The following is an 11942-nucleotide window of genomic DNA, read 5'->3' as shown; positions in this document are numbered from 1 at the left end:
CTCCTGTGTACAAATTACTGTAATAAAGTGTGTGAAAGTACTGCTAAAACAAATCATGAGCTTGTGTAAGCAACACATCACTAGATGGCATCAGAGTGCCAGATTATATTACTGGGAGCAAATCAGCCACCCAGTGATTTACCATTTATTCAGTAGAACAAAGGGTCATAGGTCAGTCCATCTGCACTGTTCCTCCCCACAAATCCCCAGACGCCACAGCATCCATTTAGAGAGAAAAACAAACAAACAGCTGGACTAAACAGCATCTGGACTAAAAGCCAGTCCCCACTGACACTACATTTAAACATCATTAAACTTAATTTGTTTCAGTCAAAAGCCTACACAACATTTGCCTGGTGATTTTATCCTATAAACATCAAATCACATATAATTAATTTATGAGCGACAACATCGCCAACAATACATCATGTGATGCTATTAATGATGCTAACCCTAACCCAAACCCTAACCCTTCAAGATAAAGTATATTTCACTATGTTTCGTTCTCATACATACTGCTGGGTACAATGACAGAGTGTGTATGAGGACAAACAGAAAGTTAAAAAAAATAAAAACCAAGACCCCAGACACTGCTGGGTTTTCAATGCTGTTGCCAGGCAACAATACTTTACTTCAAATACAACTTTTCCTTTTCTTTCTTTTTTTTTTGTATCTCTGGCTATGAAACAGGATACAGAAGAAAGTGAGTTTGACTGAGGATAGAAAAACCCTCCTCATTTTCATTTTTAGGATGTGGCAAATTATTAGCAGAATTCTCTTTAGCCTTTTATTACTTTAGAGAGCTTGTCACATTTTTGCAAATGGTGTCAAATTTCTGAATCAAACTCATCTGTAGAGGACTGTCAGTCGAGCCATGGATCCACACTTACAACTATTGATATTATCTGCAACCAGTGGTGTAGTCTACGTGATACGCAGGTATACCCACTAAGAAAGCTCCAGGATTTCCATATACCCTCTTAAAAATGCCCGATGACACGCAACGACATACTTTCCATTATATTTTTGACATATTCTGAATTGTCAACTGTGTTTTTCTTCTTCACATAGGCTATATAAAGGTATTCCCACCGTAAATTGGTGCATAAAAGTGTGTCAGAATACAGGAAATTAAGTCGTTGATGCTCAAAACTTCCCTGGGGGACGAAAAGGCAGATTCTGGCCAATATATATATATATATATATATATATATATATATATATATATATATATATATATATATATATATATATATATATACGGTACAGCATACCCACTACAATACATTAGAGCAGAGATCTTCAACAGGGGGTCCGGGACCCTTAGGGGGTCCTCAGAGTCATTGCAGGGGGGGCCTCCAAATTATTGTCAATTTTTGAGACTTTTAAAAAATGTTTAAATGCCTTAACATAACTCCAACATATTATTAGCAAATATAAATTCCCACTGATGATAGGCTTACTGGCCTATAGGTAAGGTAGTCACTAAGATATCAGCCCACAGATACAGTTAATCCTAGATTCACTGTGCCACATGTGTAACATTAAAATATGATTTATAAAATCATGCCAACAATTCATATTTCAATGGTTTATGCAAAAAGGGTATGTAAGAAGGCTTTAGGTTGCCCTAACAGTTATCATAGGCCCAGTTTAATATGCAACTTAATTTGATACAATATATAGTAGGGGGTCCCTGCTACATCTCACTTTCAGTTAAGGGGTCCTTGGCTTAAAAAAACATTAAAGACCCCTGCATTAGAGTACACCACTGTCTGCAACCCATTGCTGTGTTATGACTCTCTTCCCATCTGTTCGATAGGTTGAAATAAACAAGCAGCAAGTCAACATGAGGAAATAAGTGATTAGGCCCAGGCTTAGTTCATAGGAGAGCAGAATCAAATAGCAGCACGGAAGCATGAAAAAGGTTCTGTGTGCGTTCCTGAGATGTTTGTTGAACAATGGCAGTGCATACCCTCACATTCCACTTCATGCTTTATTGGTTGACCCTGTCAGTCATTTTTTTTTTCTCTCTCTGGCCTGTTAAAGAGCTGCGCCCCCCCCCCCCCCTCCCCTTGGCTCGATCAGGGTCCCAACCTGCCCCAGTGCGGTGGTTGCCATGGCGATGCAACCCTCCTGCCACTTTCAAATGTGCAGTCCCAAGTTCATGGTGGTGTCAGACGGTTGGAGCAAAGTTTGGGATTCTTCTGAACTGACTGGACTAGCATACCGCCAAGCGTTCATGTTACAGCTCGTTGACACATCTTCCGAGAGGCATGTTCTCCACACATTTGTATCATTTGTATTCATCGTGCCACAGTGCTGGAAGCAGTTTGAGGGTCAGCATCCTTGCATGTAAACAAGCTCGTAAACTTGGCCTCAGAGGAGAAAAGCAGCCTGCAGGTCCGCTGCCAGTTTCAATTCTCCCCAGTTTTAATTCTCGTTTGAACTTCACTGGAATGCTTTTAATGTGCGTGGCCATCCTCCCCTCCCAGGAACCTTCAGGGAACATATTCTCTTGGGCTAAAAATTATCCCTGCAAACACATGACACCCCCCAACCCCCACCCCACCCAACACAGAACACACTCACACCACATTTCATAATATCAAACCCAGTGGAAGGTCCCTCTTTACTTCTCAGTCTGTAGTCTGAGGCTACCATTGTAACCCTGCAGGCCGTAAAAAGAAATAGCCATTGAGTCAAGCCCAGCTTCATTTTTCCCACGACTACTGAGTTATATAAAGATTAACTTAAGTACGTGGGCAGAGCTCGTCATGCTGCAGCATAGGAAGCCAGCAGCAGTCCCACGAGGCTGCAGGGGGCTCCAGCTGACCCCCTTGTTGCTCAGGCTCCATGTCCCACCCTGAATAATAATATAATAATTCTTTAGATCTCCATTAGCTTTATCCATCTTAAAATGTGTTGCTGTTGGGGTCCACATGGAAAACACAACACACTGAACCCCCCCTTGCCCCTACGAATACAAGAACAATATCATCTAAGCTCACAGTTCCATGTTATTGCACATCTATGTGACCAGCTGGTGAAGGGAAGTGCAGCTCCCACCTTCCTGAGAAACAACTTTCAAAATATTCCGAAGTGAGAAAAACACAATATTGTAAAGTTTTGGTATAAAATATCACATGAAAAGATTTGCATCCTCCATATCTAAATCATTTCTTTGAGATGTCTCTGACCTCACAGTACTGTCTCTGCCAAACTAACAGACAGGTGGGCTAGTTTGTCCTCCTGGGATGCCTCTAGGTCAGTTATCTGGTTATCTGTGTAGGCTTTTGAAGACTGTGCAGGCGTGCACCCATTGTAAGATTTCTGTCTTCACTGCCTCTCCTGAACAGAAATACAGATCTACTAACCGGCATCTGGCTCTCATTCAGCAACACAACGTGAGAGATTTGAAAAAAAGAAATACTCCCACGCTGATTTCAGCCTCTGTTGGTCTGCTGGTGATACAGTATAACATAATGTTCACAGTGACAGTCACAGTTGGTATCTCACATTTTTTAGGCTAGTGGATGAAATGACATATTTGGTGCCATGCCCGCATTTGGTGCCATTTTTTGCCAGCAGTAGGCTGGGGGTAGGATCAGTTCTTTTAACCTTCACAGTGGTTTATGGTTGTTTCATGGAAGTGACTCAGCACATCATTAACAAAAGGGAAATCGAAGAGTTTATTCAGTCTTATTCAGAACACACTCACATCTGCATTGTTTCTTTTTGACAGAAAATGGACAATTGGTGTACCTGAAAGGTTTGTTATGGGTGAAAGACTAAGTTTCGATTGAGCAACCCTACAGTAGCAACTGAACCACACACTGCTACACTTCAATCATGAAGGGAAAATGCACCTTTTTGCACAACAAAAACAAGAACGGTTCAAATTGATTCAGCAGAGGCGGAGACATCCTGACTTTTAGATCCCAGTAATGGGGTCAAGTTCCAAAAACGATGCATCCTAAATTTCCTGTGATGCAACTCAATATCATAATTCATTAGACCCTCCATTGCTATTAAATATCTTTCAATATCCACACCTCCAGTTTGTAATGCAGACTCTGATAAAAAATGGTAAGTCTCAAGTCCAAGCCAAGATAACGCTGATGACATCAGGAACTGTAGGAACCACTGCATATTTAAAAAAAAAAAAGTTGCAAAAGCCTTTTCTGGCTGCAGGTGGATAAATTGTCGCTAACACTTCACTTGAAGGGGCGACCTCTAGCTCACCCAGTAAGAGACCTGCGGCCCTTTGCTGCGTGTTATCCCCCATCTCTCTCCCACCTTTCCTGTCTATCCACTGTCTCCACTCTGAAATAAAGGGAACCCCCCCCCCAAAAAAACAATAGGTATCTACACAAGAGTGACATGACACTGTCATGAAGACATGACACTGTCATGACACAGTTATGACTCATGAACCCTAACCCTAACCATGACTTGTCATGACAAAAACCGAATGACACTGACTAAAAGAAGCGTTACAAGTCATAAACGTTTATGACTTGTTTATAATGTTACTGACACGTTCATGACAGTGTCATGTCACTTTTATGTAGATACTAGAGATGGCCCGATACCATTTTTTGCTTCCCGATAACGATTCCGATACCTGAACTTGCGTATCGGCCGATACCGAGTACCGATCCGATACCAGTGTGTCATATATCTTATTATGTTTTAACAACTGTATACTACTATCCCTGTATGGATGTGATATGATTTCTATCTTTTGTTGTCTGTCTGGCTCAGGTTAAACTCTTTGTAAAACATGAACAAACACAAATGCCACAGAACGTTCTTTTATTTTCCAGTTTGACAGTCAGTCATAACGTAAAAAGAACATAAATGCACTTTCATATTATTTAAAGCTAATGTACTTGCACTTACTACTTGTTGTCTTGAGTTTGAACCTTCACAGTTGAAAGCACTTAATTGTAAGTCGCTTTGGATAAAAGCGTCAGCAAAATTACATGTAATGTAATGTAATGTAATAAATAAACTACTTTAACGTAGATTTTCTTTAGGGCTTGATTACGTGGTATCGGATCGGTGCATAAACTCCAGTACTTCCAGATACCGATGCCAGCGTTTTAGGCAGTATCGGAGCCGGTATCGGACCATCTCTAGTAGATAGTAAAGTGTAACCAAATTGTCTTAAGCAATGTCACTTAAATGATGTTAGTTAGGGGCTGAAGTTTCTGGGGGTGTGGAGTTAGAAAGGAGTGAGCTTACCAGATATTTGTAGCCCGCTCCTCATGCTTGAGGCCAGCGACTCAAGGCTACATTAGCCGCAACAAGCCTAACACTCCTAACACGTCAATCTCCAACCACAACTGTCTGAAGTCAACTTGCATTGTGGGTAATGTAGGCACCAGGTTGTGACAAGAAAGGCAAATACATGGAATAAAAAAAGATGATACGTTTGGTTCTGCTGCACCGATTTGCCGCTGAGTTTTTTCAGATGTCATTTTTTTAGCAGCAGAAATGTCCATTGTATTGAGATGACAGTTTCACATTGGCACATAAGACCACAATTATCTTATTATGTTATTATTAATAAATGATTTGTGACAGTGACTGGGATACAATATTTTCTGTGTATGAAGTTTGATTCTCTGCAAGTGGAAGCTCTAAATATTCTTACTCTTTCTACTGCTGCTGCAGCTTGGCACATAAAACACATCCCCCTTATTTCAGGATTTGAGACAGGTAACATGTTTAGAGCAACAAGTGTGAAAGCTTTCATCTACTAAATCCCTGAATCGCGTATCTTTCTGTGGTGAAGAGCAAACTTTTAATTGAAAATGGCATGCAGGATCACTGGAAAAACTTTGTGTGTATAGTGAACGAATGACAAGACAAGGGAAGCAAACAGGAGGCTGACATTTTTGTCACAGGAAGGGGACAAAGTGTCAGTAACCAAAGATTCGGGGTGTATGAGGTAATCCTGTGGCGAGCATATTTTCACTCATTTCCTGGCAGTGGAGGGACCTGTGTGCTCCACAGGGAAGGTGTTCTTTTGTGCGCTGTAACAGAGCTCACCTCACAGCGGATCCCCCTGGGGCTCCGCTACCTCTCGCGCACACACACACACACACACACACACACACACACACACACACACACACACACACACACACAGCTCCCTGAGTCACAGGGTGGAACCCTCACACACATAAAGGGCGCTTTGTGCCCCAACTCATGGAGCTGACAACCAACACCAGAGAGCTCCTCACACTGAACACCACTGTTTAGCTAACAGCAGAGCTCAGTCAGAGGGCAGACCGCTTTTATGTTCACCCACACAAAATCTACATCTCCAACTATCTATGTGTCTATGTGTAACTACCAAGGGCTTATAAATACAGCTGTGCCTACTGAAATTGAAATGGGAGACTCAAAGGGTGTGCGGGGGTGTGCGTGTTTTGAATTTTCTTTGTCAAGTTTCATCCTGAGTCAGTACAGGTGCAGGAACTGTGAAGTTCCCCCAGTCCTCATTTCCCCTTTTCCTTTCTTTTTGAAAGATATACAGTCATCCGTGAGCCTGTCTCTCAGCCGTGAGCCTGCGTTTCCTGAAACTGAAAAGAGAGGACGACTTGATTCCATACCCTGTTGAGGATTGAGCCGGCCAGCAGTAATTTAGAAAGAAAAAAAAATATCTTCGGCTTGTGCTGAAACCCACCCACTCACCTGCAGGATCTCCAGAGAGATGACAGCAGCACTGCCTGTGCCATGTTCCTGTATCTTTACAACCAACCTCACACAGGGGCATCATTAATAACTGGCGAGGTTGCTTGCATGGATGTAACTATATAGTGAAGCATTTTACTGACTGTGGACACCACCGGCCCCGAGCACATATCGAATCCAGCTAATGATGCTTTGTGGGAGTTAGTGGAGATTAAGAACCGAGCTAATAAGAGAGTAAATATTGGACTTGCATTTCTCTGGTGGATGGAAACTCGTCCCACGAATGAATGATAGTGCTCTTTTTATCTGCTGGATGTGTAAATTAGCCACAAGCTAACATGGTAGCCATGGCAACTGTATAGAGAGGCATAGTCCCTCCCTTTCCGGTGGACCCTATGGGACCTCATTTTGGGAAAAATATGTACGCAAGTTAGTGGGAAGAGACTGTTGTGGAAGTTTCTGCAGCAGGGGTGGATTTAGAAAGTTAAAGAGTGAAACAAAATAAAGACAGTTGAAGACTAAACCAAGTTAGATTTTTGTATTTTATTATAAACTTGCAAGAATATAGGAGTACTACAATTTCACAAAAAGCACAACAGCTCAGTGTGGAAAACTTTCTTCAACGAGTGAATAGGAACACTGAGCTTATATACATCTTCAGAGTGACAGCACACACGCACTTGGCTTAACATGACTCTGCATTTCTTACAATCAATCAAGACACCGTAGACATTCAGGAGCCCCTTCGCCTCTTCCCCCCCTGTATCACTTTTACCCTTGATGTCACACATCGCTGTATCTCAACTGTCCGAAGACAAGTCTCAACTACCCAGGGAAAACTGAATGTATCAGGAGATAGTTTTAGGGTGATCTTGTAGCCACTATCTGTTCAGACAAACAGTGCTCACATTATGTTCCAGACTTTGTGAGAGAAACTAAAACAGAAATAAGATAAAAATATAAAGAATCATGCTTAAATATAATTTTGCCATTACAAGACAATATTTTTTTGATCTTGTTTGAATTGAGCAATGAATTGTCAATTTCAGAGATAATTCACAGTCACAGTTTGTAGGTTTGTCGTAGTACCACCTAGTTTTGTGTGAAACAGCTCAGTGAACCACACAGCTCGTCTCGCACAATGTGACATTATACGTCACCTCGCTTTCTGCTCAGCTTGCTCACTAGCTGTACGCTACACATGTAACGTTATCTTACCTAAGACAGTGTGATCTGAATGACGATGATGAGCTTGCCTAGCTGCATAAAAACCAAAGGTACTTACCAGTTATTTATAGTTATTATATAGCTAAATACATAAAGCGAAAGAATGTGAAAAGATAGCTAAAGCTTCTCTATCAACCCTAAACATGATGTAGTTGCATGTTGTAAGAATGTGATCTATTTAGTTTAAAGGTCCCATGACATGGTGCTCTTTGGATGCTTTTATATAGACCTTAGTGGTTCCCTAATACTGTATCTGAAGTCTCTTTTATATAGACCTTAGTGGTTCCCTAATACTGTATCTGAAGTCTCTTTTATATAGACCTTAGTGGTTCCCTAATACTGTATCTGAAGTCTCTTTTATATAGACCTTAGTGGTCCCCTAATACTGCATCTGAAGTCTCTTTCCGAAATTCAGCCTTGGTGCAGAATTACAGCCACTAGAGCCAGTCCTACAATGAGCTTTCCTTAGTATGTGCCATTTCTGTGTCTGTAGCTATTGAGGAGGAGAGGGCGGGGCAAGGTGGAGGGTGGGGTTGTGGCCTTGACCAACTGCCACTTTTTTTCGTTTGAAAGCCATGATGTCTCTCTCTCATGGGTGGGCCAAATTCTCTGGGCGGGCAAAGCAGAGAAAGGGGGGGTAACCTTGCTCCTTATGACCTCATAAGGAGCCAGATTCCAGATCGGCCCATCTGAGCTTTCATTTTCTCAAAGACAGAGCAGGATACCCAGGACTCGGTTTACTCCTATCACCATTTCTAGCCACTGGGGGACCATATGCAGGCTGGGGAACATATATTAATGTTAAAAAACCTCATAAAGTGAAATTTTCATGCCATGGGACCTTTAAGGGTTCGAAGGAAGATTCACACTTCCATATTTGACATTAGGAGGAACATTCCTGTAATGAATCTACTTTATGCCCCAATTAGCCCCATTTATGTACAATACAGCACCACAGGGGTGCAGTCTCCTCATTTATCTCAACAGCCCAACAGCTCACTCAAGTTGTAAAACCTAAGAAGCAGTTTAAAGGAGACAACTTTAACACTGTGAATCAGAGACATTGGGAGTTGGGGTGCAGTGGGTAAGACAGCCTCCCTTTACTGCACCAAACGTCGAATAGAGTCAAGCTGATCAGGCAATCTCATTGTAGCCACTGAAGTCCTCCCTCTCTAGATTACATATGGTTCAAAATGCTGCCGCTCGACTTCTTGCCCGAACTCATAAACGAGATCACAACTGTTCTTGCCTCCCTTCATTGGCTACCGGTTTGCTTCAGAATACATTTTAAGATTCTATTGTTCGTTATTAAAGCTCTTTTTGGTCAAGCCCGAGCTAATATCGCTGAACTACTGAAGCTGCACGCTCCTCTGAGGTCATTAAGGTCTGCTGACCAGCTACTCTTTGTTGTCCCTAGAACGCGGCTCAAAAATAGGGGAGATCGAGCGTTCTCAGTCGTGGCCCCAAGGCTGTGGAATGAAATGCCTCTGCGTGTCAGATTGGCCCCCAGCCTTCACATTTTTAAATCACGACTTAAAACTCACTTGTATTCATTGGCCTTTAAACCTGCTTGAGAGTTGTATTCTGCATTTTCATTTTACAGTTGTTTTGTCTCGTGTGTTTATAATCTGTCCTGAATCATGTCAATGTCCAGCACTTTGGTCAACCTGGTTGTTTTAAATGTGCTCTACAAATAAAGTTGGATTGGATTGGATTGGAAGTATAGCCTCACCAGAACACACACAGAGATTGGACGAGGAGGGCAGTGAGAGCGAGAGTGCCTTCTCCAGATGGAGATTCCAGAAATGGAGGGAAATGTCCAGGCCATTTTACATGGTTTTCATGATAGGATTCTACCCCATGCTTGCTTATTAAGGTTAGTTGTGCACACAAGGAGGAGCGAGGACAGAGATGAAGTGGAGAGGAGATAAGAGCGGGCGAGGCGAGACAACCCGCATGGCGTCACATCTCTGTTGTAAGTGTCAAGCAGACCCTGCCGGAGAAATGACAGGTCCTGTGGATAGATGATTGTCAAAGCACCATACTGTAAGGAAAAGGAAAATTTTGCTTATTTAAAGCTAATGTACTTGCACTTACTACTTGTTGTCTGGAGTTTGCACCTTCAGGGTTGAAAGCACTTAATTGGAAGTCGCTTTGGATAAAAGCGTCAGCTAAATGACATGTAATGTAATGTAATGTAATGTAATGTAAGGGCTTTCTTTATTTTCTTTGAGCCGTGAAGGTGCATGGTAAGATTTTTTTTTTGTTTTCTGTTGGAGAAGGAGACATCCAGGTCAGGATGGTCATCTCAGGGGGTCACAGGGTTACAGCCTTTTTGGTACTCGAGTAACCTCACATGGCAGAGACTGTCTAATCAGCATTGCTGTGTTGGACAGCGCTTGCCACGGTGGGACACCACGAAGAAGTGATAACGGTGCGAGGGGGAGAAGTAGTCTACGCCCCCATGGCCCTCGCCCATATTTACAGCCCCACCTCACAGAAAATAGTTCCAAAATCCCTGCCGTGTTAAGTTAAGTTTGATTTGCACAAATCTAAAGGTTTCTCCAAAAATATTCTTTCATTCTGACCATTTCTGCATCTCAAAATCTGGTTTGGTCAGCATAAGTATCAAATGATTTATGATGTAAACTGAAAGACAATATTTGTCTTTTACATGCAAAGTAACTTAATAAAATTGGTGATTAAGTTGGGCCTTGTTCATTTTACTTAACAAATTCCGTGAACAGCCCCACAGTATCAGTTCATCATGCCTGTGTGGTTTTTCCAGGAATGTTTAGTAAAAGGGTCAGTAACGAGGGAAGTGACTCGCTCAGGGACTGTGTTTCCGCTGGCTGCTCTCTATCTTCGCGTACTATCATGTTTAAATTCATGTTTGTCGTGCCCTGTTCGTCATTGTTGCTAGTTTGTCTCTTTTCCTTTGTTGTTTTAAAACTTTTTTTTTGGACAAAGGGTTTCTGAGGGTAATGTTTTTTCCAGCCTTTAGATTATCTGACCCTCAGAGTGCCGGGCTGCGTCCCAGGAGGGAGAGTCCACCCCGTGACATGCTACAAGGTTGCGTGCATGGGTGTAATTACAGAGCAGTATTTTACTAACTGTTTACACCACCGGTCCAAGCACATATTTAATGCAGCTAATGATGCTTTGTGGGATTTTGTGTTGTTCCCACTGGGAGTCTAAGTTGTCATTTTAGTGTTTTATTTAACAGTTTTATTTATTGTTTTATAATGTGGAGCATTTTGAGATGTTAACTGCTATATACATCAACTCACTATGACTGGAGTAAACTACAATTTGTAAAACAGCAACATTAGAGGCAGTAAAAACAGTCAGAGTGATCCAACCATAATCCGGTAAGCCCTGGAGGATCATATTAGGGACATGTGACGTGTCAGCAGAAGACATTAAAGCTTTAGTGCGTAACTTTTTGATATTAATGAATGTCCGTTACATTCAAGCCGTTGCCAAATGAGTGGCTACAAAGCTAATTAAGACCATCAGCTCCACACAACTCTCTCTGGATTTCTCAGTGTGGTTATGTTCAGAAGATTGTGTCGTCCGGTGACTTTCCCGCGCAGAAACTCGAGTGAAAAGAGTCCACCGTGTTTTTTTTAATCCTCCGTATCCTCCTTGGCTACTAGCAACTACGTGGAGGAGGTGGGGCACATGGGGGCAGCAGAAACTACACACTATAGCTTTAAGAGCTACGGATAAATAGAAGAGTGCAATTCAATTAAGTAGAGGAGAAGGGATATGACACAGCAGGCGCGGGTTCGACTCCGACCTGCGGCCCTTTGCTGCATGTCATTCCCCCTCTCTCTCCCCTTTCATGTCTTCAGATGTCGTATAAAAATAAAGGACTAAAATTCCCAAAAAATTATCTTAAAAAAAAAGAAAAATCTCCATTTGAGTCTCATCTACATCCCAAAACATTTAGAAACAAGCCGGGGGGGCGCCCGGCAAAGCTCAGTTGGTATAGCGGGGGCGCC

The sequence above is a fragment of the Perca fluviatilis genome, chromosome 3, assembly GCF_010015445.1.
Source record: "Perca fluviatilis chromosome 3, GENO_Pfluv_1.0, whole genome shotgun sequence".
Taxonomy (NCBI): Eukaryota; Metazoa; Chordata; class Actinopteri; order Perciformes; family Percidae; genus Perca; species Perca fluviatilis.
This window is presented reverse-complemented; position numbering follows the sequence as displayed.